Source organism: Poeciliopsis prolifica, unplaced genomic scaffold (assembly GCF_027474105.1).
Source record: "Poeciliopsis prolifica strain line A6 unplaced genomic scaffold, Auburn_PproV2 SCAFFOLD012, whole genome shotgun sequence".
Taxonomy (NCBI): domain Eukaryota; kingdom Metazoa; phylum Chordata; class Actinopteri; order Cyprinodontiformes; family Poeciliidae; genus Poeciliopsis; species Poeciliopsis prolifica.
The window spans coordinates 6626709-6652008 of NW_026562387.1; the positions used below are offsets into that span (position 1 = coordinate 6626709).

General features: G+C 38.8%; 1 protein-coding gene across 7 annotated transcripts in view; it reads left to right on the top strand.

The window, feature by feature from the left end:
- The first annotated feature begins 13503 nt into the window (after positions 1-13503).
- The window catches only part of ctnnd2a (catenin (cadherin-associated protein), delta 2a), a 223367-nt gene continuing 211570 nt past the window's right edge, over positions 13504-25300 (top strand). For all 7 annotated transcript variants that reach the window (XM_055037745.1, XM_055037749.1, XM_055037748.1 and 4 more), the window contains exon 1: positions 13504-13904. The gene's annotated coding sequence lies outside the window, so the exon portion shown is untranslated. The remainder of the gene's footprint in view (positions 13905-25300) is intronic.

Here is a 25300-nt window from a genome sequence, read left to right on the forward strand (position 1 = left end):
CAAAAACTTCTCCACACAAGACAACATTTTCAAATATTTCTAGTTTCTAAAAAGACAGACTGAGATCTCTTGAAGTTTGTCTTGTGAGGAATGCCAATTAAACCTGACAGGATGTATTTATTCATTATAATGCAGGGCTGTATCTGGAAAATAATAGGTGATAATAAAAGACATATATTGCTCACTATTTACAAAACTATTTACAAAAGTAACCAAGGCTGCTGCCCAACAATGTCAGGCCAGCAGGGGGCCACCGAGTCCTCTGTAATTCTTAAACAGTACAGGAACTCAGAACTTTAGTCTGTAGTGAAGTAAAAATAAATACAAGTACCTATGCACATATACTTATGTCTATCTATACTTATATATCTTTACTTTCTGTTGTGTCTGAGCTGAGGTCATATTTCATGCTTACTGTAACTATTTGAATATAGCACTACATTCAGCCTGAGGTGAATTGATTTAACATAATTTATCATGTCAAATCAGTGCAACTCCATTCTTATGCAATGTTCTGCACAGCTACCAAAGAAACTGTGCTATAAAAGGGATACAAGCAATGCAAACCACAAAGAAAAAAAAAAGTTAAATATCACATTTACCAAAGCAAAAAAAAAAAAAAAGAAAGTTTTTATGAAACTCAAGACCTTTGGAAAAACATATTCTGTGAACTGAGAAGACCAGGTTAAATTGTTTTTGAAGCCACATGCTGCCTTTACAAATGGAGAAAAAATAACTCAGCATTCGTGCCTATATTGAGACATGATGGTGGCAATCATAAAACCAAACCAACTTCAGGTTTTTGACTGCAACGACCCTGTTTGTGGTCTAAAGAAAAAAAAAAAGGTGAACCAACATTCCTCCATATTAATGAAAAAGAGACTCCAGTTTTCCCAAACAGTTAGTGACAGTAGTTGCAACTCAGGGTGGCAAAACCAGTTATTAAAGTCATTACCACACACATCGGACTGATTAAAGATATATTTTAACTGCTGGAACCTCGTTGCTGTCATGCCAAGTTATGTTCTCATTAAATGAATGAGCGTATTGAGCTGCCTTCATGCTTAGTAGCAGTTGGGACGGATGCACATATAAGGGGCAGGCTTCCAAATGTCTCCTCTTTTCCTATTGAACTATAAGACAACAAGAAAAAGAAAACAAGAAAGAAAGAACGAATGAAAGAAAGGAAGAAATAAAAGAAAAAGACAGTCTTCGTGTGATGATTGTGCTTATTAAAGAAGTGCGGCTGTCTAAACTAACCTGTATGTGACAAGTCATTTTCAACTAAATATAATTGGGCTTTCAGACTCAAACGGGCATTGAGGACATATCAATCTGCCCCGTCGACCTGACATGTAACTGCGTGACTTTGAATTGACGTTTGTTTCTGTCTCCCCCTTCTTTCTGCACTAAATAGATGTTACAATGTTCCTTTCATGCGAATGCCTATCTGTGTGACTTCAGGGTCGTAAATCTCAGCTGGTGAGGATTATCATTTGCGTCCTCTATTCCAGTAAGCCGGCTCACGACATTTCCGTAAGCCAAATCCTGAAACTATCGGTTTCCTTCTGACTGGCAGATGGGAAGTTATTCATACGGAATTCCCCCGTTTGGAAAGGCACTTAAGTCGGCAACCTATAGCGACTGCGCCAGTCACTCGCCGGAGAAGTCTGGGAGACGGTTGCGCACGCTGGCGGCTCCGGGTAAGTGTCGCCTCTGTCGCTCTAACTGCAACTTTTCACCCAACTAAAACACTTTTGAATGACTGTTTCCCTCATTTAAATCTCCGCTGTGACATAATGGGAACTTTGCCTCGTTTGTTTTTTTGCTGCGCTCTGTGCGTCACCACCAAATTGACTTAGAGCGCTTGAGAAGCCCGGGCTTTACTCACCATTGGTCATTTCTCATTCATAATCTCTGCGTGGTAAAGCTGGGCGCCTCTTCATTGCTGCTGAGACGATGAACCTGAGTGGCTTCAAAGGGTTAAAAAAATAAAAAATAAAATGAATGAGTTAATAAATGTCCTCTTCACATTCTCGCACGCAGTTCAGGAACTACTGTCCTTTCCCACGATCTCCATTACGCAGCTCTCCAACTCGACAATGCGCATGTGACTTGACTTCCGTCCTGACTAGGAGAGAACTTTACAACCACATGAATAAGGTTCATCCTCCGAGTGCACCAGTCTCTGCTGACATCACGATTAGTTCAGCGAGAGAAATTGGTCCTGAGTGCCTCTGAGACTGTCGTCGGCTCATGTTACGGGCTCCTGTCTTACTCTGAGCAGGCTGCAGGCGCTTTGCTGATGAACCGAGTGCTGAACGCGAGCCAAAACCCTTCATAAATCACACTCATAGAGGATACAGGCGCTGCTCTGGAGTCCCACGCTGCACCATAAAACTAGTAATGCATTGTAATTCCTTTTTCGGTCAAGTGTCATTCATTCATTAACCCGGGTAAGCATTATGTAATAGCAGACTATCGTATTGTCATGATCAGTGCATGTTTTGGTTTGAAGCTTTTGTTTTATTTTTGTACAGCATATTCACTCAGGTCTTGAAACATTTGTTGCCTCACACCATGGATCACAGATTTCATGTCTATTAATCGAACATTAAAATATTATTTGAAAACAACCCAACATTTTATGGCAATGTGTTTCATTATAAATCTAAAGTACTTTGTTGGGTTTTTTAATATTGTAGACCTACAAGAATTATGTAATAGAGAAAGAAAAAAAAAATCTTCAAATTTATCTTATATCTTAAAATACAACTCTGAAAATGGCAACTCAGATTGGTCAAATAATTCATATCCATTAGTATTCTTTGATATTCATCATTTTGGTGGAGCCCTGCATATGTCCATGATTGCCTCCTCTGCCTCATGTTCAGGTCTTCTGCCGTCTCTCAGATCAGTGCCCAGAGTTTAGCTTCATTCATCTTCCCAGCAACTTTGCTCCTATTGATGAAAAGCATCCTTATGGCATGATTCTGCCACTACCATGTTTTAGGGTGATTTTGGGATAATATGTTTTTTGACAAGTTTGCTGTGTCTTTAAAACACACACACATGCACACACACACAAAAATTGACCTGGTAAGAAAGCCTAAATATTTTTTTTCAAAAACAGAATTAGAATGTCTTTAATAATGCCTAACTGATGTAGATGTTACAAAACCTGCAAACTTGTGTTTTCTCTGAAGAGCTGAGTCAGTGAAGTGATGAGCCTTGTAGTAAAACGGCGAAGGATCGCGGTTCAATGGATGGAAGACAAAGCATGAGAAGTGGCCACATAGATACATCTCTAACATCTCTGACCAACCAAGACACACACACTAAAAAACGATCAAGATAACAATTGGGTTTGATCTACACGTTTACCTAAAAACAAAAAAACAAAAAAAAAAACCTTGAATCTTTCTTTGAGTTAGATTGGTTGGATTGTTTACATTCCTTGACAAATTCCAAGGCAGGAACAGACAAACATCAAACAATCCTCCAGCCTCAGAGTGAACTTTCACTCTGACTAAGACCAGATTTTTAAAATGCAGAGCTAAGAGTTGAGCTGTCTGTAGATTATCCTACTCAGCTTTGCTGCTTTGTGTCAAAATAATTCATGAGTCTAGAAAAGATGACGTCCACAATTGTGTGTGTGCGTGTGAAACATATTGTAAGTCATCTTCAAACGAATGATGATACAGCTTGCACAGAAATGTTTATTGGAATTTTTTGGGTGCCATACATGATCCAAAGACTCAACACAGAGCAGCTGTATCAGATCAGTCCAGAAGACAAGAAGAGCAAATGTTTCTAACTAAAGCACCTGCCTGGTAGAAGTAAATATAAAATAAATAAATAATAAACAAATACAACAATAAAATTATTCTGCATTTATGTCTGGTTTACAAACCTTAACATGTCTTAAAAATGTAGTTTGCAGATCTTCCTTTCCACTTTTATGTTGATTTACAACAAGAAATAAGACAACTAGACACTAAACATAAACTGGAGCTCACTTTGTTTACGATTCCACTGGAATGACAAGTTTTTTAGCAGCGGTAGAACAAGTCATTGCACTGCATGTCTCATGTTGAACAAGTCATTGCACTGCATGTCTCATGTTTTTCCACCCAAGTGTCGAGGTACGTGCAAAGTAAAAGGCCTGAATGTTCCAAGTTAAGTTCAAAGTCAAAGTGTGCATGCCTCCTGTCAAATCACAGTCCTAAGCTTTTCATTTTTGAGTGCTGAACAAGTTATTTGATCAAGTATGTCAATTTTCTGAGAATTTTGAGACTTAAAATTATATCAAAAGGTGTTTTGTAAGCAAAATTATTGGAACATATGTACTAAAGATGTTTTTCTGACTTTTTTTTTTTTTACAGTAAAAATAATCCAACTCAAACAAAGCCTCTAGTAAAGTTAGAAAATAATGATAAAAATGATCCATAAGCGAAATAATCAAGTTTCTGTACTGTGTATATATGTATATATGTTTTCCCCTCTTGGTGGCTTACTGCAACAGTATGAGCCTGCTTTAGTAACATCAGACAGCTGCTATTCATCTGTTCTTGCTTCAGGCTCAGAACCCAGAGTCTTGGCATTTAGACATCAGATTCTGTAACTTTCCAAACGCCATAACTAAATAAGTGAGAATAAAAACAATCTTAGTTTTTAACACGAAGCATACATTGGATCCTGTATTAGCGTTGACTCATCATTCTTTGTGTAAGCTCAGATGACATAAGGAAGTCAGGTGTAGTTGCAACTTTACTTTAGATTTTAGCCCAGATATTTTTATATAAATTCTTTGATGACTTTGTAGTCTTAGCAAGCAAATTAAGTGAAGCTCATTTTGTTGTATCAGGTGCATGAGTTGTGAGAACTTACAAAAAAATTGGCTGCAATTTAAGAAATCTAATGTCAACTCACTGAATAAATGTATGAGACTGAAACAAAAATGGTTCATCTGAACAAAAATAATAATTAAAAAAAATTAAACAGTTTGGCTCTTACAAATGTATAAATTCATAGTTACTGAAAGAAGTAAATAAATAAACATATATCTTTTGGCATAATAATGTAATTAGACCAAACAGTAACACTGAAAAAAAAAAAACAAATATTGCATATGTGGCATATTAACTAAATCAAATAAAGAGCAAAGAGAAGTATATTATGTTTTTGTTAATTTGCTCTTATTTGACTTATATACATTTTCTGCATTTGTTACTTGTTGATTGCTTGGGTGATGCCATGTGTTGCTCTTTTTTTTCTTTTTCCAACTTTGTGCATACCTGCCTGGTAGAAGTGCAGAGCAGACCCTCTCTCCTTTGGCTTCCTTGGGGTCATTGTAGCATGCAGAAGCAAAACAGGTAAACAATATCATAGATGCAACATTCTTGTAGCAATAAAAGAAGGAAAGAGGAGAAAATGCTTAAATAGTGTAGGGTAACCCATTCTAGCACACTAAGTGCTTTTCCTTGACACACATTTTAATTTGGTTAAGATATTCAGTGACGCAAAAAGTGTTTTCTCCCTTCCTGATTGCAAATATGTCACATCTGTCACATATGACATGATTGTCATATATGACAAACATGGATGAAAAAGGAAGTCAGGAAAGTGACAAACACTTTTTCACACTACTGTAAGTCTTTTCAAGTCAAAGTAAAGTCACAAATCATTGGTGTAGAAGTCTTAAGTCAAGTCCAAAGAATTTTGCATCAATCAAGTCTAAAGTCATTGAATTTGTGACTTGAGTCTGACTAAGATCTTTGTCGCATGACAAAGGTCAGGACTTAACCTTTGTCATGGTTAAGTCCTGACCTTTGGTTATTTGCAATAATCATTTTAAGTATCCAGTCTAACTTTTTACAGCTTTAATGCATTTGTCTTTGCCAACAACAACAAATAATATGCATATTCTTCATTCAGTATGAAATTTTACATGTGACTATATCAATATTTAAAAGATAAAACTACAATAAATAAGATAAATTCTTATTTATTTTTTTATTTTTTCTGGATTAATGAGTTCGACCTTTGATTTGCCCTCCTGAAGTCATTAATTTGTCCTTTGGAGCGATTCAAATAATAAAATGCCAGTTTTGTGAACGTAAGCAGATAACAGCCTTGGAAACTAGAGCAATAAATACCAACAACGCGTGACAGTCGGTAAGTCTGTTTGTGTCACAGAGGTTGAATTAGCTTTTGGTCATTAGCTTTTGGTGGGCATTGCTATTTTTTGGATCAAACCTCAAAATATTAACAGATGCAGCCAGTCTTAGCTCATGAATACACTGCGGTTAACCTACATGTTAATCTACCTTTTTTTTTTTTAAAGAAAAAAATCATTTGAAGTTTGAGTGTAGTTGAATTATGTTGTGTTTATCAATGTTTGCATGAAAATAATGGCTAATTGTAGATTTGCTAAGCACTATCAGGGTTGGAGAAAAAAAAAACTCAAAAATATTTATATCTCAGATTTTGGATGATCTTTATGGACTTTAAACTGATTCATTTTCTAATACATCATGAATATTCAGGAGAATGCCATTTTAAGACACGTAAAACTGGAATTTTAAGAGCCGTGAGAGCATACTTGATAAATCTTTCACCCTGCAACTCCCTACTATTATTAACTTCCATGTCCCTTGGCCTGAAAGTGTAACATATACATGTGAACGGATTACAAATGGCATTTTTGCTGAAAACAAATACATCGTTTGGAATAAAGACTATGTTGCATGGTTGGAGCCAAGTACAACATCTGGAAAGTAATAACTCACAAGGTTATTAAACTGTTACATAATTCATTTTTGTCCTCTACAGGGCTAAGTGTTATTCCAAAGTGCTCCTACTAATGCAGAGAAATACAGTTTTTCAGGGGGGGGGTTATTTGTAGTTTTGTAAAGGGTAAACAATGTGTTGGCTTCTGAAATCAAATAGGTGAGAAGGGGCTTTGGCGGGTCCCATCTACAGCTGCAGATTATAACCATGAAAAAGGTATTTTGAAGCTGTAGTAGACTTTCTGTCTCCCACTGTGTTTGTCTGGAGATACATGAGAACTTCCTTGAATTCAGCAATTTATGATGTTTTCATTGTATTTGATGCAGCCAGAACAAAGGTTATTGCAACTATCTGCTTTCTTCAAAAGGAGAGCTCAAGCTGCTGATGAATTAGTGAGGAAGTGCAATGGGTCTGCATTGTTTAAAAATAGTAACGTTTTTGACAAAAAAAGGCATAGATTTAGTTTGGCCAAAGGGTTAGATGTTTTCCCAGAGCGACTTGTTCGTTATAATCTTTGTCGTTTTTATTTTGGAAGCCATGCTGCCTATTAACATCTCAGCATTTGTCTTCTGGTGATTATACTCTGCTGATCTTCAATAAATAGAGTTATTAAAGTGTGCGTTTTGCCCGCGTGCACGGGAGGTGCTTTTGATGTGAGTTGGTATCACAGGCTGCAGTAATTAAAGACATCCATCAGATTATGACAGAGTTGCCAGGAAGCAGTGCATCGTGGGACCCGAAACGTGACCGGCGTAACCAATAAAGCAAACATCCTGAAGATGTTCCCCAGCAAGATATGTCTTGTTTCCTTGTGTGTTGTGATTCATTTAGAAACTATGTCTGGGATTTTGCACAGTGATGGAGGATTGTACAGGTACTCAGACGCACTCCGTTCGGATTCATTCCAGGTTTCCGTTGTTACATTTCTTTTTCTTATTGTGCAGCGCTGAGTTTGTAGAACAAACAGTTTTCTAAGACATTTGAGAGCTACCACTGTTCACTGGTGTTTGTTTTTGGTATAATTATTTTATAGATGCATGCATGCTGGTTGTGTATCAAAGGGGACAGATGTTGATGGTATACACATTGTCATACATGCTGCACTGCATGTACTGTGGACTTTGTATTTCTGGAATTCTATTTGTTCATCAGCACTTGCACAAAATCTATGACCAAACATAAAGTATTTAAAATAAGATAAAGATGTTACATTTAGGCTGCTCATAGGGGGATTTCTTTTAAAAGAAACTTGTCAGAAGTCGATGACCTCTCAGTGAAAGGATTTAAAATGAATTCTCAAGTCAGAAGTGTCAGATAGCACTTTGGCTGAAAGCCTATTTTTTACTTTAAGCAAAGTCATTATGCTGGGAAATGTCTAATACGAAAGCAAATTGTAATCAGAAAGCGATCTGATTATTTTAATTTATTTATCCATGTTTGTTTAGTTTTATTTTTCCGATGAAGCTGAAAACTCCCTCGGAAATGAACTTTCAGCTATGACATGGTGGTCTGGACTCTGGCCACCTTAACTAAATGCTCGACAATGACTTTCAGGAAGAATGATGTGTTAGGCTGAGAAAAGGTCTGTTTTCAAAAATGTCTCTCAAGTGTGCACTGCATTTATGTTTCAGTTTGTTTGTGAAGGTGCTCCTTGTAGCCTTCCGGTTTGGTTTGCTTAATTGTCATTGTGCTCAAGTAAAACTTGTTTTGTCTCAGAAGATCAGGAGTGTGTTGCGACTTGGACTTCATATTTTAGCGATCTTGTTTAAATAAATGGTTGAGTACTTGATGGTCTCATGTCAAAACTACTAAACTGAAGGTGGCAAAACAGAAAACAAATAAATAAATAAAACCCCAGCATCTTTGAAGGCAATAAAAGCTTTTCTTTCTTTCTTTTCTGAATAAAATTTAAATCTGATCCTAAGCAAAAGTGAAGCCAAACTTTGAAGGCATCAATTCATCACATAGTTTGGTGTCAGAAAATTTTCAGACAGGAAGCAATCTCAAAGCAATGACTGTCACGCAGATTTGCCACATATTTAGAGTTTGGTTTCTTATCTTTAACGGTTCCTGCTTTCAGGGAAATTGCTCATGTGAAAAAATACAATAAATGAAAAAGGCAAGTGGGTTAAAAAAAAAAAAAAAGGAAGCTCGTGTTAAGATAAAAAAAATAAAAATGTAATTTATTTTTTCTTGATTTTTGTGGATGTATTTGAGCCTTTTTGAACAGGGATCTACAAAGCTTTATATGTCATATGTTGTATATGTCATCATTAGTAATGATGAGCTCTACATTGTTTTCTTAAACAGAAAACAATGACCTATCCACTGAAGTATGCTTACTAGTTAGCTGCCATGCACAAGCCATGATGGTGTGACACAGCTCCTTTGAACACGTTCTCCTTTATATTTTGCAGCTCCAGTTCTGCATACAATCTGATGCATGAGAGGCAAAACAAGCCTTGGAATGTTTTATCTTGGTCTTACAAAAATGTGGTAATTTACTAGGGCGGTATAAATTCTTTATACACACTGAAACAACACCTCCCTCACTCCCTGCTTGTGGGACTTTATGTCTCATATGCTGCTCGCTCATACACAGGTTGGTGGTCAGTGTACGTCATCATGTCAAGTCTTTAATAAAAAATGTACACAGTGTTAATAAATGACGGTTAAGTAACAAAGAGTTTTGTTTGGTTATTTGTTTCATTTTTAAACGTGTGTACTTTGCCACTTACTCAGCGCTGAGTGGCATAGTTTTGGAGTGTGAGTGTGCTGGATGTATTTGGATGTATTTGTTTACCTGTTGCCTGAGTTGCAGATCTTCCACCTGGGGGTGGGTGTGGTTTTGGCAGAGCGTTACAGTCGCACCTGTTTGCAATCTCCTAAGTCCACCTCTGAGTATATAAGGAGCTGTCTGACAAGCTTTCCATGCCTCATGGCCTGACATACTGGTTAGAAATGAGACCGTATGCTGACCTTTTCTAATTACTTGAGCATTCTAATATTATCCCATTATCCATATTTTTCTGAGCTAAAGGTCAAAGGAAAGGCTCCCTGTTCTATCTGAAGCCCCAGACCCAAGGCACTTACTTTTCCGAGCCAGACTTGAACCTTTCTCTGTGAGCAACAGCTGTGCGCTAAGCCAGAGATCATCCTCTTACCCAAATATCACCTTTAGTTGTGTCACTTTGAGAGAACTATTTCCTTGGCACAGCCAGAACAAACCCAAACACTGATAATCTCTTTCATAAACTATTTAAAAATGGGTTTTCTTTTGTGTGTCGTCCTGCATGCGGATCAGGGAATGACCTCCAATCCTGATGGAGTGATTGCATCTGTAGTTTACTTTAACCAAAACATTTTTAGTACACACATCTGTCCACCCTGTCTACGTACAAGATCTTGTTTGATAAAGTTGCAACCGAAGGAGAAATTTTGAAGTCTAAGGTGTTTAAATTTTGTAACATTTTCTTTGCACGCAAACAATTAAATCTGAAAATACAGAAGTAAATATGCTCAGGGAAATTTGTTGGCAAACTAAAAACTAAGGAATCATTATACGCTTGGCTATTGAAAACAGAGAACTCAAGTGATCCTGGTGTGCACAGCAAGAGAGAGGTTCTCTCTGGCGAGAGACATGAAGGCGTGACTTTACTGGAATGCATTCTTGCCCAAGTTTCCAAAATGAAAACTATATCTCTGTGACCATTTCCCGTAAGCTGTGGCGCAACATATTTTATGAATGAGAGGTCTGACACTTTTTTTTTTTAAGGTTTTGCAAGGCAAATTTTTATTAGAACCAATTCTCCATTTAGTGGAATTAAAATTTCTTGGTCTGCTTCTGTGGTTTGGCTTGGAATAAAAAATAAAAATAATAAAAATTGTATGCATATGCATTTCATCTTCGAAAGCTCAAAGTTTCTGTGCATTCATTATACTGTATGTTCAATATGTATCCCAAACTAACTTTCTGCTGCAGGTGCAGCGCCTGGTTCTGTGTGGGAAAGTTCAAGTAAACTTGCATCATTGCACTTGGCGGAAGTCTGCATACTTCCCACTTGAGGAATTTCTTCCTGCAAAAAGCAAACTTCTGCACTTGTTGCAGACCTCCTCAATCAATCAAAATCACATTTTATTGTATTGCACATTTCAGCAACAAGGCATTTCACTCACTCCAATTATCCTCATCAATGTAAGTAAGTCTGCTGATATTGTTTGCAAAGCACTTTTTTTGCACCCCGTCGTCTGCCCAACATCCTACCCAAATTTTTCTAATATCTTCTTCATGGGAACCATGCCCAGCTTGCTAAGTTTGGGCGAGTATTTCTTCTAAGATAAGAAAAAAAAGGAAAAACTTTTTTTTTTTCATGTTCCTCATTCTTTTTCTTGTTTAGCTTTATAGAGCATAGCTTCATGTTTCAGTCATGCTGAACTGTCTCTATAACTTGGTATGTGAAAGTGTTCTGCATGGATTAATCCAAACACATCTAAAAAAAACCATTTTGTTTTACTCAGTTTATGCCTTAACATGATAGTTTGCTAAATAATACATCATTCTACTATGATTTAATGTTTCTGTTTTGTTTTAATTCAATGTTTATTAAATAATAAAACATTAATGTCTTAGTGTGCAATTGAATCAAAATGTGTTGTGAGTCTCTGATTTTTTTTTTCTTTCCCTAACATTTTAAGGTCAATTAGTGTATAAAATAAAGCATATCTTTATGCTTTATTTTATGTCTTCATGTCACATGAAGACATGTGACATGCTATGACACATGTCTTCATGTGTCATAGCATTTAACACATACTTGATGAAGTTGATTCACCAACCGGAGCACAGCAGTACACCCTTTATCGATTTATATCCATTTGTTTGCTCTTTGTAATAATAACGTCATTTACTTTTCTATAAGCGATTTACGTTTTAGCCGGAAGAGATTTTGGCTCATTTTGACACGATCCGTGGCGCCATCTAGTGGTAAAAGATCGGAAATGAAGATTAATACTTTAATACAGCTATAAAAATGGGGGAAAAAAATCAAACAAATATAAATAGAAGTACATAGACATACACAGACATAGAAAGACTGCTAATTTTAATATAAGCACAGAAATGAAATTTTTTTTTCTGCTTGTAGTAATACAAATTTTACTGCATGCATTATTCTATCTGTCTGTCGACTATTGCCGCGTCAAAGTGACAAAATAATTAACAAGCACTAATAAAATTTAATTTAGAAAGTCGAGGCGATAAAAAAGAAGCATCCTTCTGGACTGCAGTCCTCACACTCGTCTCATTCAGGTACAGAAGAGAAAACAGATCTTTGTTTTTGTGCTGCCGTGAAGCAGGAAAAACACACTCGGGGATCATGGTGTTCCTGACAGTGAATGGTGCACACCTTGTCACACAATTACTCTAACTTACCTCCATAGTAGAAATAAAATAAGACGAAGCTTTCGTAATGGACATGATATTGAACACTGCCAATCCTGACTGAGTTACAGATTTTGAACATTCTTTAGACTTCTAAAGAATGGCCGTGCTGTCTCCTGTAAGTATCAGCTATCCAACTCCTTTTGCCACCATGCAGTTCTCTTCTCATCACACCCCCCTCTACTCTGCTTCTGTAATTCACATCTGCTGTGTTGGATGTGAGCTGACCAAGTTTGAGTTGGTGTTTATTCGTGGCGGTGGTAGAACAAGCCAGAAAAAAATTCCTTTATGCTATCTGAATTGACACAGCGAAGACTAGCTGTTTTAAAGAATTAAATTCTACAATTGTTGAATTGACGTTGGAAGAATGTTTACGAGACGGCATGGACTATCTGCTGCAGGAATCACAGGTTGGTTAAAAATAATACACTTTTGTTCTTTTGAAAATATTTGGGCGGTAAAATAAAAAATAAATTGGCAGCAAAAGAGAAAAGAAAACGAAATAAAGAACAAGTCCAACCTCCACCCATCTGAGTCAGCAGCTTCGACATGATACAGCCACACATCTGAAACACTTAGCAAATGATGGCCCTTGTGAAGCCATGCTGGAGGTATAATAGGCAGGCAAATAGAGAAACCCAGAGGTTGGATTGGGGCTGTGGAAGGATGATGGAGTAGGTCAGGTGATATTATCATCTTTATAACCATAACTGGGATCTGGTTGCCATGGAGTGTGTAGGAGGAGAGTTGGGAAAAGGAAGGGAGGTGGGGTTGGGAAGTGGAAGTGTGCCAAAACATAGGTGGGGGTGGAAGCAGTAGTGATGTAGTATTTTGTTCAGAGGATCCCCTTCAAAAAGTCATATCACGGGATCCAAATGCTCTAAACAATGCTACAATTAGGATTTAACTATTTGTTTAAGTTTTATCGGATGATCTTGAATCTTGTGTTTATCAAAGTACAAAAATATAATAAATTAAACACATGTAGAATAAGGAAAAAAAACAGTTAGACTGCTTGTGCACATGTCCGGCACAAAGCAGGGAAACAGTCCTTGGTTGGAGTGATTGACTCCTGCTGTGTTACTGAACAATGCAGTCACGATCCACATTAAGGGCTTTTAAAAGGTGCTATGTGCGTCAGGCGTCTCCCAGCCTGTCTTCCTTGTGGCCTGAAGATGTCGCTCTGTCACCTCCTATGAAACCGCCGCTGCACGCGCGGGCGTGTGCGCGAGCGACGGGCGAGAGCGAGACGGAGCGCCTCTGTCTGCCTCCTCTCCGGTGGCGTTGCCTCCGTGTCGCTGCAGTGCTTTGCTGCGCTCCCTGCCGATCCGTCTTTCTTTCTTCTCCTCTTTTACACGCGGCTCATCTCTTCCTTCTTTCTCACCTGCGTGCCCCCCCGTCCCCCGCGTCTCCTTTCCCCTCCTCCCCGTTTTCTTCCCCTTCCTCCCTGCGGATGCCTTCAGCCTCTCGCACCCCACCCGCACGCACTCGGCATCCCGGCAAATGGTCCCTCCATCCACAGTGACTGTGGACGCAGGACGCAGAGAAGAGGCGCACCTTTCCGTTTTGATCTGATCCGAGCATCACTGCGGATTGACTTGGAAGAGGGGCGGATCGGGGACCCTTGGGTAAAGAGCAGAAGCTTGAAAGCGCGGCCAAAAATCTTACTTGGGTAAGTCATCGCCCTTATCGCCCAGCTGTATGAGATTGACTGGAGAGAAGCTGTGAGCTCAACAAACGCGTGTTTGAAGTGTGCTGTTTGGTTCTCGCGGGCTGGAAATCCGAAATGAGTTTAGGATCATTTACTAAGGATAATTTATAGACTCTGCGTTTGCATGCATGGTGCTGTTTTTTCCCCCCCTATTTTTTTTTCTTTTTCTTGTAACAGCTTTGCTGTGAAACCTCTCTTGGTGAAATGCGCCCAAACCTACTCAGGTTGTTCAAGGCACAATATATTTTGGCTCCACATGGCTGCCGACCAAAATCTACAACTGGTTGTGCGTAAAAGTGCTCCGCAGCCTCAGAAGACGCCATGGAAGCAAGAGGGGGGGTAGCTTATCCATGCTCACCCAGTTGACTGAATTCAGGTAAAAAGCCTCTTGCATAGTTAGAAGTGATGTCGCTCAGAGCTTTAGAGTTCTGTGCTGTCGTAAATGTTTGCCCAGTTATTCTCACTTATGGATGGGAAGTTTTGTGTGGATCTGTCGGCAGATTGAAGGAGAGCTTTGAATCTGTACCTTCACCCACTTTGATTGTGGCTCTCTGATCAATAGACATTTCCAGGAGGGGGACTGAGCACTGGCAGGTTGTCAAGGGCACACAGTGCATCTAGAAGATGAGGTGGCGGTGATGAAGAGGAGGAGGATGAGGATGAGGAGGGTTCAGCTGATGTGAGGGCATGATGCAGGTCCACGTTCAAACTGATGTATGTCAGATCCTCGGATAGAGAGTAATTGACAGCTGATCCACAGATATGGAAAGAGTGAAAATGGCTCCAGTGAAGTGCATTCTCCTTACTGGATCAAACTGCTTTGTCTTTTTTTCTCTTCCTGTGTTGGTACCAACTTCGAGCCGATATCTGCAGATAAAGCAACTTTCTCACTGCCAGGTAAGCAGCTGTGAGACCAGGAGAATGCAGTCACGTTCGATTCTCCTCAAACTGACCTCTGATGATGCCATAAGGGGACAGAGCTCCTCGATCTGCTTAAAAACAGCATGCTGGAGCTTTCTCAGTACTTCAAGAGACGACCCTAATATCACCCTCTCCCCGAGCAACACGTCTTCAAGGAACTTGTGATTTATATATATATTTTTTCTTATTATTATTGTTAAAAGGGTACACCGAATTACAAAGGAGCCCATCACTGTGGGAACTGTCTCAACAATTCTCGTGCAATCGTTCTCCTTTAAACCACAGGCACAGACACTTCACCCTTTCTCCAAATTTCCTAAAGATTAGCTTCTTTTATGTCCCGTAAATGTCTCCGGTGGGCATGAAAAGCCTCGTCCTTCATTGCGGACACAGATTAAGCTAATTCACACAGCAGCGCAGGCCTAATGCCTAATCACTATGCTGCGCTGGCAGAACAGAACAGTCTTTCTACTGTGGCTGCCAGGGAGAGAGAGAGAGAGAGAAAGAGAGAGTAAAAGAGGAAAGGAAGGCTTGCCGCCAGTGCCTATTGATCGGATGGAGGGGATACTGTCAGGCGACCACGGGATGGAGTGCTGACGACAGTCCAACGAGCCACTGTGATGAGCTGGCCCAGCAGTTGCTTTTACACACCGAATAATGCTGATGTTAGGGGAAGAGTTTGAATTATAGTTGTCCTCCAGAACAGGGTCAGGAAGGATTTGGAAAATTCTGCATTTTAGTCAAGAACACGGATGAATTCAATCGACAAAAAACCCCCAGTCAAAGTCAGGTTTGGAGTGTTGTTCTGATCATGACCAATCTTTTGTCAGCATTAAACCACGTCTGGTCCTCAAGGCTGACGATTTGTCAAGTCAGTAAACACTGAGCTCAGAGTGAAATATTCATTATTTCAGCCTTGATTTTTGCCCTTGAGGAGCAGAAAGCAGCAGTAGAACTTTACTTATTTTATTTTTAATTTTTTTGGTATCTATAGTATATTTAACTTGTGTTTACAAGACTAATAGGTTCTCAACTGTGCTCAAAGGTTTGAAATAACTGAACACCAACCTATAATTTTCAGTGTGACTTTTTGCCACATCAAGAAGCTTCTGGCATTCGTTAAAAGCTCGGCTTTTAACCAAAGTTAAAAGAGGCCATATGGTTATCCTACTTTGTGTTTCAGTCAAGATACAAGCTTCCTTTCAACCTAATTTGATTTTGAAATACTCTTGAAACTTTCAACTAAAAAAAAAAAAAAGAAAACAAACTGGGTCGAAATGTAAATAAGTGCATCAATGAGATTTTAAAGTCATACGACAAATATTCACTCCTTTCATTGTGTTGAACATTGCATGCAACTTCTGCAATCCTTTCATGAAAAACAGAACTCTGACAGGAGAGTAACTGTTTAACTTTTTGATGGCTGTGAGCTGATTTATCTGCTTTTTGTTCTTTTATCTTTCTTCCAACATTTCACTTTCGTGTGATGTTTTCTTGCCTGAGGCAGCTTGCAGACTTTATTGATTGCATATTCATGGGACGAGGCTGGATGCTAATTGGCAGCCACAATGTGATCTTTAATCAGATAAAGTGATACTTATGTTAGTCATGAGTGGCTAAAAAGGTTGGGTTATGTGCCACTTCTACAATGTTTGGATTACACTGACCCATTAAAATATTACATTCATGGTTTTTCACCAGTGAAGATGTAAAAGCATATTTGAGTTCAGAGTTTCAGACTGATTTACTATATTTGAGATTTTCAATCAAATTTTCCCATGTAGGTCATTGATAATAACAACCTATTCATGTTTCCTTTTCTGTTAATGTTCAGATTATTGGTTAAAAGTCAGTTCACACTGCGATAAGAGCCTTGATATTTAAAAGATAGGCAGCAATGGCATTTCAGACACTGGACAGAAATGTACTTACACTCATCATATTGCTAATTTTCAATTATACATTTGGACTTTTTTTCCCCATAGTATAACAACACGCAAAATCCATAAATTTTAAAAACAAAAACTGTATCAATTGGTTTGAGATTATGGCAAAAGACTCAAATGAGTAGACAGAGAAACTTTGCACTTTGTGTCTCTTAACAGCAGATGTTTTTTTTTTTTTTATTATTATTATTTATTTATTTTTGCATAAGGCACAAATCTTCCATAGGGTTTATGTTGGAACCTTTCCATAAATAAATGTCTGATTTACCCATTCCAAAAGCAGTTTCGACATGTTTGGGATCGTTGTCCAGTAGGGACAATCTGTAGTTTTCAACTTCCAACCATGTAGTTTATTTATGATGAGAGTAAGCAACTTGGAGAAAGTCACTCGTCTGCACAAGAGCCGTTGCCACCTGAACAGAACGTCAAAATCACGCTACCACTGCCATGCATGACAGCTGTTGCGCAGTTCTCTGGTTTGAAAGCTTCATCTTTGCATCTCATTTTCAAGATGACCCTAACAACAAAAAACAATAACAAAAACTGACTTTTAAACTGCTTAAAAGTTAAATATTATGATACTTTTCTACAAGCGTAGTTCAGATACAATTTGTGACATTCATACCTTTGATTAGTGTGTGGAAATTTCTGACCTGTACCGCATATATTTACACAAGATGATTACAGTGGACATACAGATTACATTGAATCAACAAAAGAGCAAGAGGAGTGAGTCACTCCAGCTTTTCGGATAAGTTAGAAGACAAACAATATAATTTCAAGCTAAGAGCTTTAGCCAATGTAAGATTATATCACTAAATAAATACAGGAACAGCCCGTTACCTGGAATGTCGAGAATCAATCAGCTTGAAAAGATGCGTAAACAACACATTATTCGTATCGAAACGCTTTCAAAATAATGATTTCAAAATGTGTCCAGAATAAACAGAACTTTGTGTAAATGTAATCTTTTAAAAACAGATGACTGGAAATGCTTCTTCTTCTTAGTAAGCCTGCAGAAGGTTTTCAAAGAGCGGCTCGGTGAGACCACTGAAATCCTTAAGGTGGTACAAAAGCAACAGGTGATAATATAAAATGTTGGTCTGATTAAAGGAATAAGATCATTCACTTGATAAGATCCAACAACGGTACTTTTATCGGAAAATTTTAGTTGTAATTCTACAAATTTCTACAATGTCCTAAACTACATGCTGTTGCTCAATTGGTCAGGAGAAGACTCACTTTTTGCGTGTGAATAATCTCTGTCCATTGTGAGGCTTTTTTATTCCCAACTTCAGCAAAACTTGCTTAGGCCCATCCTCAACATGAGGTTGAGGATCAACCTGACTTAAAAGGTTTTGTGGGCACTCTTTGTTACAATATTTTATTTTTCTTATTTGTGAATAAGGAATAGAGCAATGATTGAACTCTTAAATCAGTCAAAGAAGTTCCCTTTAGGTTAACTTTCTATAGCTGCATACTCTTCCAACCAGCATGCTAACAATGCAAAAAGACATAATTCTAAAGCAGATTTTATCACATTTGGTGAGTTGGAATGAAAAAAAACCTCAGAGGTAAAGGAATGGGCAATTGCAAGTCAGCCATTTCTTTTTAATTGTTTAATTAAATTCAGATTGGAATTAACAAAAACTTAGTAAATACGTTTGATTGAATGGAATGATTGGTAAAATCTCTTTGAATGAAAAAGTAAGGGAGAAGCAGATCCCCCTCTTGTTCAGGTGTTTACATGCCTGCTGCTTGCATGTGGCTATTTGGAAAATACTGCCAAATATCAAAGAAATTTTCCCTTTCCTAGCTTTTAATCAGTGTGGATACAGATGCATTGCCAATTCATGGAGATGATCGCTGTCTTACAGGAACCCCCTGGTGACACTATTGATTGTTTGTGATGTACTATTTAGATATATATATATTTTTTCCACAAAACATTTTGGAGCCTGAGGCCGTGCCTTTTAAAGTGGACAGGGAATCCATAACTTGTCAAAAGTCTTAAAATCTTCTGTGTCACTTTTCGCTTTTGGTGATGAGTTTTAAGTTACTATAAACTTAAAACTCCATTTTTAACTTGGCAAATAACTTTTGTAAGCTTTCTGTCGATGTGACATGCACTCCTCTTTTAGTGAGTGTCTACTCCACTTATGTTTGCTCACCATCTGCTGACCTTTACTTTAAAGCCAGAAAAGATATGGAAACTGTTTGTCATATAAAAGGTCAGTGGTTGCCTGTTATTAGGTTATGGCTGGGCAGAATGGATCATACAGTTGGCACATTGTGCCTGTGAAAAAAACAAAACACTTTCAGACACTCAGTATGAATATTCCTGGCAGACAAAGTGCATAAACAATAACTACAGTTCTCTTTTCCTGCAAACTCTAAAAACATCTGTCTCTGAAAGGGCTCCGTCACCTTTTTGTTGGGCCTTTAGTCTTCCTTTCAGTCACGGGAGCATATTAGTTTTCAAGGAGACAGATAATGAGTTGTCCAGGGTTAACAATGCTTCGGATCGGCGTCTCAACGCGCCGTGTTGCACACAATGCATGCAGTTTGTAATATATTGCCTCGCAAGCACTGCAAGGTGGTAAAAGGTAAAACTATTCAAGTGCCGTGTGTTGTGTTTCGCAGTGATTAATGAGAGAGGGACGTGGAGGAGCACAGCAGGAGGACAGCACAAAAATATGGAGGAGGCAGTGATGTCTCGGAACAAGTCCAGAAAAAGCAGCAATATGTGTTCGAGAGACAGAAAGGAAGAGAAGCAGACACACACAGAGAGAGGGGGCTGTGTGCATGCCTACCAGTGGGTCCCCGCTGCTGACTCTCCTCCCATCTTCTAATGAGCTTGCTGCAGATGGGACTCCCTCTGTCAGCCCATTGCCCTCCTCCTTCCTCCTCCACTTCCATCCTACATCCCTTCACTTTTTTTTTTTTTAAACAAAGCAATGACATAAAGGAAGGAGGCAAAGCAGGATGTCGAATATGGGTGATGTAGCACAAAAAACAAGGACACGCTTAAATTAGGGAATTCTCTGGAAGTGGTGCGAAAACAGCTGTGAAAGTGATATTGAGGAGTGGAAGAGGCTTTTTATGCAATGAGGACGAAAAGTAGCAGGCAGGCTGGGCGACAGACAGAGAATCGTCGATATCAAGAAACAACGGCAAGGTGTGAAAAGGAAGCAAAGGCAACGGGATGTGACAAAGAAAATGAGTGAACTGCAAATGTGTCCAAAACATGCAGACGCAAAAAAAAAAAAAAGAAAAAAAAAAAAGTTATCGATGAGTGTTTTTGTGCAGACGGTCTTGCAGGACAAGCCGAATGCCCGTGGTTGCCTAGCCATGACATCATATACGTGCCCGTCACCCTGCACGTTTAAGTCTGAATTAATAACTGGCTCAGCTATAGCCACGTCTGTCAGAGCTAATTGAGCATCAGAGAGGCGGTTACAGGAGCATAGATCAACTTGATTTTCCAGGCAAATGGCAGGATGTTGCCTAGAGTTGGTGTGTGTGTGTGTGTGTGTGTGCGTGTGCGACTGGTGTGGTGACACATTTGTTAGTTTTACTCATATGAATATGCATGATCGTGACCTTTTTACGTGTACTGAGATCTGTAATTGGATTTTAAACGTGGCCTAAGGTCAGAGCTTGTGTGTGCGAGAGCTGCTGTTTGTGTGCGTGTGGCGCCCTGCAAAAGTGTCAGTCCCTTAACGTCGTCCACAGCATGTCTCAATTAATGAATCGATTGGTCAAAAGTTTAACGGACCGTTTCAAATTTGATTCGATGTCTATTTTTGACAACAGTTCACCACTTTGTGTTGATGCATCGCAAAGAAGTCCTAATGAAATGCTTTTAAGTGTGTGGTAGTAAAGATAGAGAGGAGAAAAATAAAGCTGGAACTGATTTATTTTTAGTTGTATTTTGCAAGTGAGTTTGCATTATGTGATCTCTAGATTTCATGCGCACTCTTTACTTTTTATTGGTTTTTTTGTGTGTAATCAACTGACTTCTGAAGTGGATTGGTGGTGTTGTTCTGTGGAAAGGGGCTGAAAGCATGTGTTCACATCACCTTGTATCCTTATCCTTCATTTTTATAATAATAAAAAAAAAATATTTATTGAAGGTCAAAGTGTTATTTATTTACTTTTTTTTGCACTCTTTGTTACCTGGAGTTGTCTGGATAGCTTCCTGACTGCCTCTCAGTTTATTTCTGGGAGATGATTACGCCTTCTCTTTCAGCATTATCCTCCTCTTTGACCCATCAGGTTAAGTCTGTTTGTGAGAAAGCAATTAGGCAGCTTCCTTGGTGCGGCTGGTGTGCTCTAATTTTTACGGACGCTGAAAAAAAAAAAAAAAACGGCATGGTTTGCAGCAAATGCCAGAATTGAAAGGACCTTATGTGTTGGCTAATTAAAAAAAAAACACAAAGCACTGGAGCTACTGTCTGAGGGACAGACAAGAAAGACTTGGCATAATGACATGTTACATGGCAAAAAGCAGCCTGGGTGTATTGTTGTCGGCCTCATCTCTCGTCGCAGCGACAGCAACGTGGTATTATCTCGCTGGCTGGTCAAGTGAGTAATGATATGTTTGATGAGATATGAACACCTGTGCCTGAGTGTGTGTGGGTGAGCATGTGCACGCTTCGTTTCCTGTCTTTTCTTTCATCCCACACGTCATTCCCGGCTTAATCTAAACAGGAGTAGAAAAAAACAACAACACACATTTACATAAAAGCAAGACAGTCTACCCCAATTGTGAGGATGCAGCCAGCAGACCGGTGTCCCAACTGCTACCTGAAAGCTATAGAAAAGGATTAGCTGCTGCACAGCTGAACTCGTTAGGCAGAAACTAATAATATTAAGTAATAATTTAACTCTTCTTGTTGTTATTGTAAATATGCAGGTGTTACACACACGAGTTTCCCGGGAAGGGTAAGTAAGAAGAAGGAATCAGCTCTGTGCTCGTTTTTGTGACATTTTATTAGATTGAGAGATTTGAGGAGATAAACTTGACATGCTCTCATTAGATGCCTTCTGCCCGGTTAAATTGAACAGTAGAGCTGGTGTTCAGCAGTTGAATAACAGGGCTCTGCCCTGCACCTCTGCAGTTTCTTTGTATAATGCATAATACATTTTTGTAGTTAAAGTACCTTTCTGAAAGCATGAATTATTTAGAGTTTCTGCATTGATTTGCTGTGACTCTACTTTTTATTTATTTATTGATATACTGTTGTTGTTTAGACACATTTGGGGATTTTCTGAAATTATTAAACTGTTTAAGATGATGCCACAGAATTTATGTCAAAGTAAAATCCAGACTTTGGCTTGACCACTCCCAAAACTTTCATTTCAATATTTTCTGTACAGAACATGCCTGTGTGCTTTACATGATTGTCCAGTTGAAGAACCCAGGTCCATTTGCACTCAAGATTACAAACTGATGGCTGGACATTCTCCGTAAGGATTTTCAGGTTAAGAGGAGGTTTCATGGTTCTATCAATTACTGAAACTTTTTGGAGATATTCAAGATTTTATGTTTTTTGGGAAATCTGAGTCAGATTCAATTGTTTTTTAAGCTTAAACATCCAGTAGAGACCCTGGATGGGTGGTGTCATTTCAATATATAATGCTAGACTGACATTAGTAAAGGACAGGATAGTGATATAACATTTTTACTTGTAAGAATTTACAGTCTATCAAATGTGTTTTTGCTATTGAGCCTCATCGAGGGTGAAATGTGTTTCCTTTTCCTCACAATTGCACCAAATAACCTCTAGCTGTAAAGTAAATCCAACTTGCACTGCAGGGCAAGCTTTTCTAAATAAAACATTTTTAAATTGATTTTTTTTTAGTTAAATCCTCACATGATGATGAAATAAGAAATAATTTGCAATAGGAATCGAGAGACCTTAGTGAGTCTGTTCACGTACTACCAAAAAAAAAAGAGGCAGCTAAATTTTCTGAATTTATGCAAAGCAAATCGGCTATAATTTGGCAACTGTGTTACGTTACATGAACACAGTCGGTCTTTCCGTAAGTGTTCACAGCAATGCTTTTACCAATAAAATATGGTGTTGTCACTGGTGACAGCAACTCGCTTAACTACTCACCGTTACAGCACATTGCAGCATATGTTTCAAACCAATTTTAGTGACTAAATCTGAGCGATTTAGTGGAAAAGATTGAGATTTTGGTGCTAATACTGCTAAATGTGACTCCAAAATAGTTGTGTGCTATAAATCCCATACATTTAAACATTATTACATCTTTTCAAAACAAGGTAATGAACTGTTCATTGTATGAAATTAAATCTTAAGTATATTTTAAAACTGTCTACAACCACTATCATCCCCTGACAAACACTTACACAGAGGGATCTTTCTGTCTTAGAAGCTTCCAGTCAGCCAAGTGGGATAAATGCCTGGCCAGATGCCTGTGATCGAATCAGCTGCCCATCAGCAGCACTCTCAGATCCTTAGCAGTTATGTCTACTTCCATTGCCAATCAGAGTCTTTCTCACATCTGGACCGATATTATGGAAACAAAGGCAAGGACATGAACTGGAAAACGATAAGCACCAGACCACGTACCAGATCGAGCTTTTTCATTTTTATTGCTCTCCGAGATCTTATGAGTTTATTCAGGGGTGCAGATTAGTGTCCACTTGGATTTACAAAGACAAACATCGAGGCCGTCACCAGGTGAGAAAGCTCGAATGTCAAGCTAGGAATGCTCTTGCAAAATAAAAAAAAGAAAGGATGCATAAAAAGGAACCACGTCCACCGGTAAAACCCGGATCACAGAGAGAAGAGGAGAGTTATAGCGCATCTAAAAGAAGAACAGCAGCTGAAATAATGTTTTGACCATGGGGTGTTTTATTAGTTCGCTTATTGATGTGTGTTGACAGTGGAGACATACACCCGCAGCCGAGCCTCGGCTCCTGCTGTCCACATTATTCGATTTCATTTCACAGTCTCTGAGCTAACAAAGGCAGCTTTTCTCTTCAGCTACACAGTGTGCTTGTTCAGTGCAAAGCCCATGTCAGTGTGAGCTGCATATACACCGTCCTGGCTTTCAGCATTTTTATTTATTCTCAGCTCCACCCGGGGCAGCCTTTGTATTATACAGCTGCTCACCTGACAACAAAACATGCTCTGTTAACTCAGCACTATTAGATCTGGTGTCCTCCTTTTGGAGGAATCCATATTGAAGTGGAGCCGCAGCTCACATAGGTTGCATGGACATACGAACAGCTTTACGCAATGATAAACTTTCGCGATGAAGCATTTGCACTGTTCGTATGCTGCTCCCTGTCAGAAACAATGAATCGTTGTCGATCATGCTCATGTACACCCTTCTCGGTGGTGGATAAACAACATACCATTCATCAAAAGGTGTATGACATCATAAACCTTATCCATTTATGCACCTAACCGCGCAGCACCGTATGAACATTTTCACAGTGAAATCAATTAAATAAAGGCAACATTAGGTTACGAAATGTCTGTTTTTTGACATTTCTCATAGGAGTTGAGATGCACAAAAGTTGCTTTGACATTTGTCATGGTGGAGTGGAAGTAGGTCAGTGTTTTGCGAGCTTGAAGTCAGAGCTGGTCCCAGGCATAAGCAAACCTCTCCGCAGCCCCTCCCAAATCCATCAGAGAGCTCCAGTGGGTGCTTGAATTATAACTCAGATGATAAATCTGTATTGAAGCACTATTAATGGGGGTGATGTCCTTAACAGGAAGAGGCCCTAGTTCTATATTCTACTTAAGGCCCAATAAGACTTCAGGCCAGCCCTGCTTGAAATGAAAGGTTTGACGTAATGAATTAGGTTAATTAAGGTTATGGATTGCTAAGTGAAGTTGGGCCAGTAATTCTGTGTTGATTGTTAGAAGGATTTACTTCTTTAGCTGACCTACTTATTCCTTACACCAGATTGCTGTGTATCTAATCTAGTTCAGAATCAGAAGGTATAGCTTTTGATTAAGAATGTTAAGAACTCAGAACAGCGGAGATACCCTTTTTTTTTTGCACCAAACAGCTTAGAAATACCACTGGCTTGTTCCCAATTTAGTTCTCCTGCGTGGGTTATGCAGATTTCAATCAGAGCCAGATTATAGAATGGCAAGCTCACATTGACTTCACTCATCTGGATTCTGTGGGCTGCATGTGCAGTGTATAATTCATCAAGTGACTCCCCGTTTATGTTACCCGCATATAAATTAACTTTGGTAATGTGCAGCTCATGAATTTCTAACGACGTGTGTACATGACAACATGACAGATGTGCATCAGTTCTGCTGTCTCTTGCATGTGAGCAATGAAGGGAAAAAATAAAAATAACAAAATGGTGTTGCCATCAAATTACAAGAAAAATAGAAAATGAAACAAACCAGTGACTTTTTGTGAAAATTGTATACGGTATACAGAGCTGCTACATACTGCTGGGACCACCAATTATCTCTGGAATCT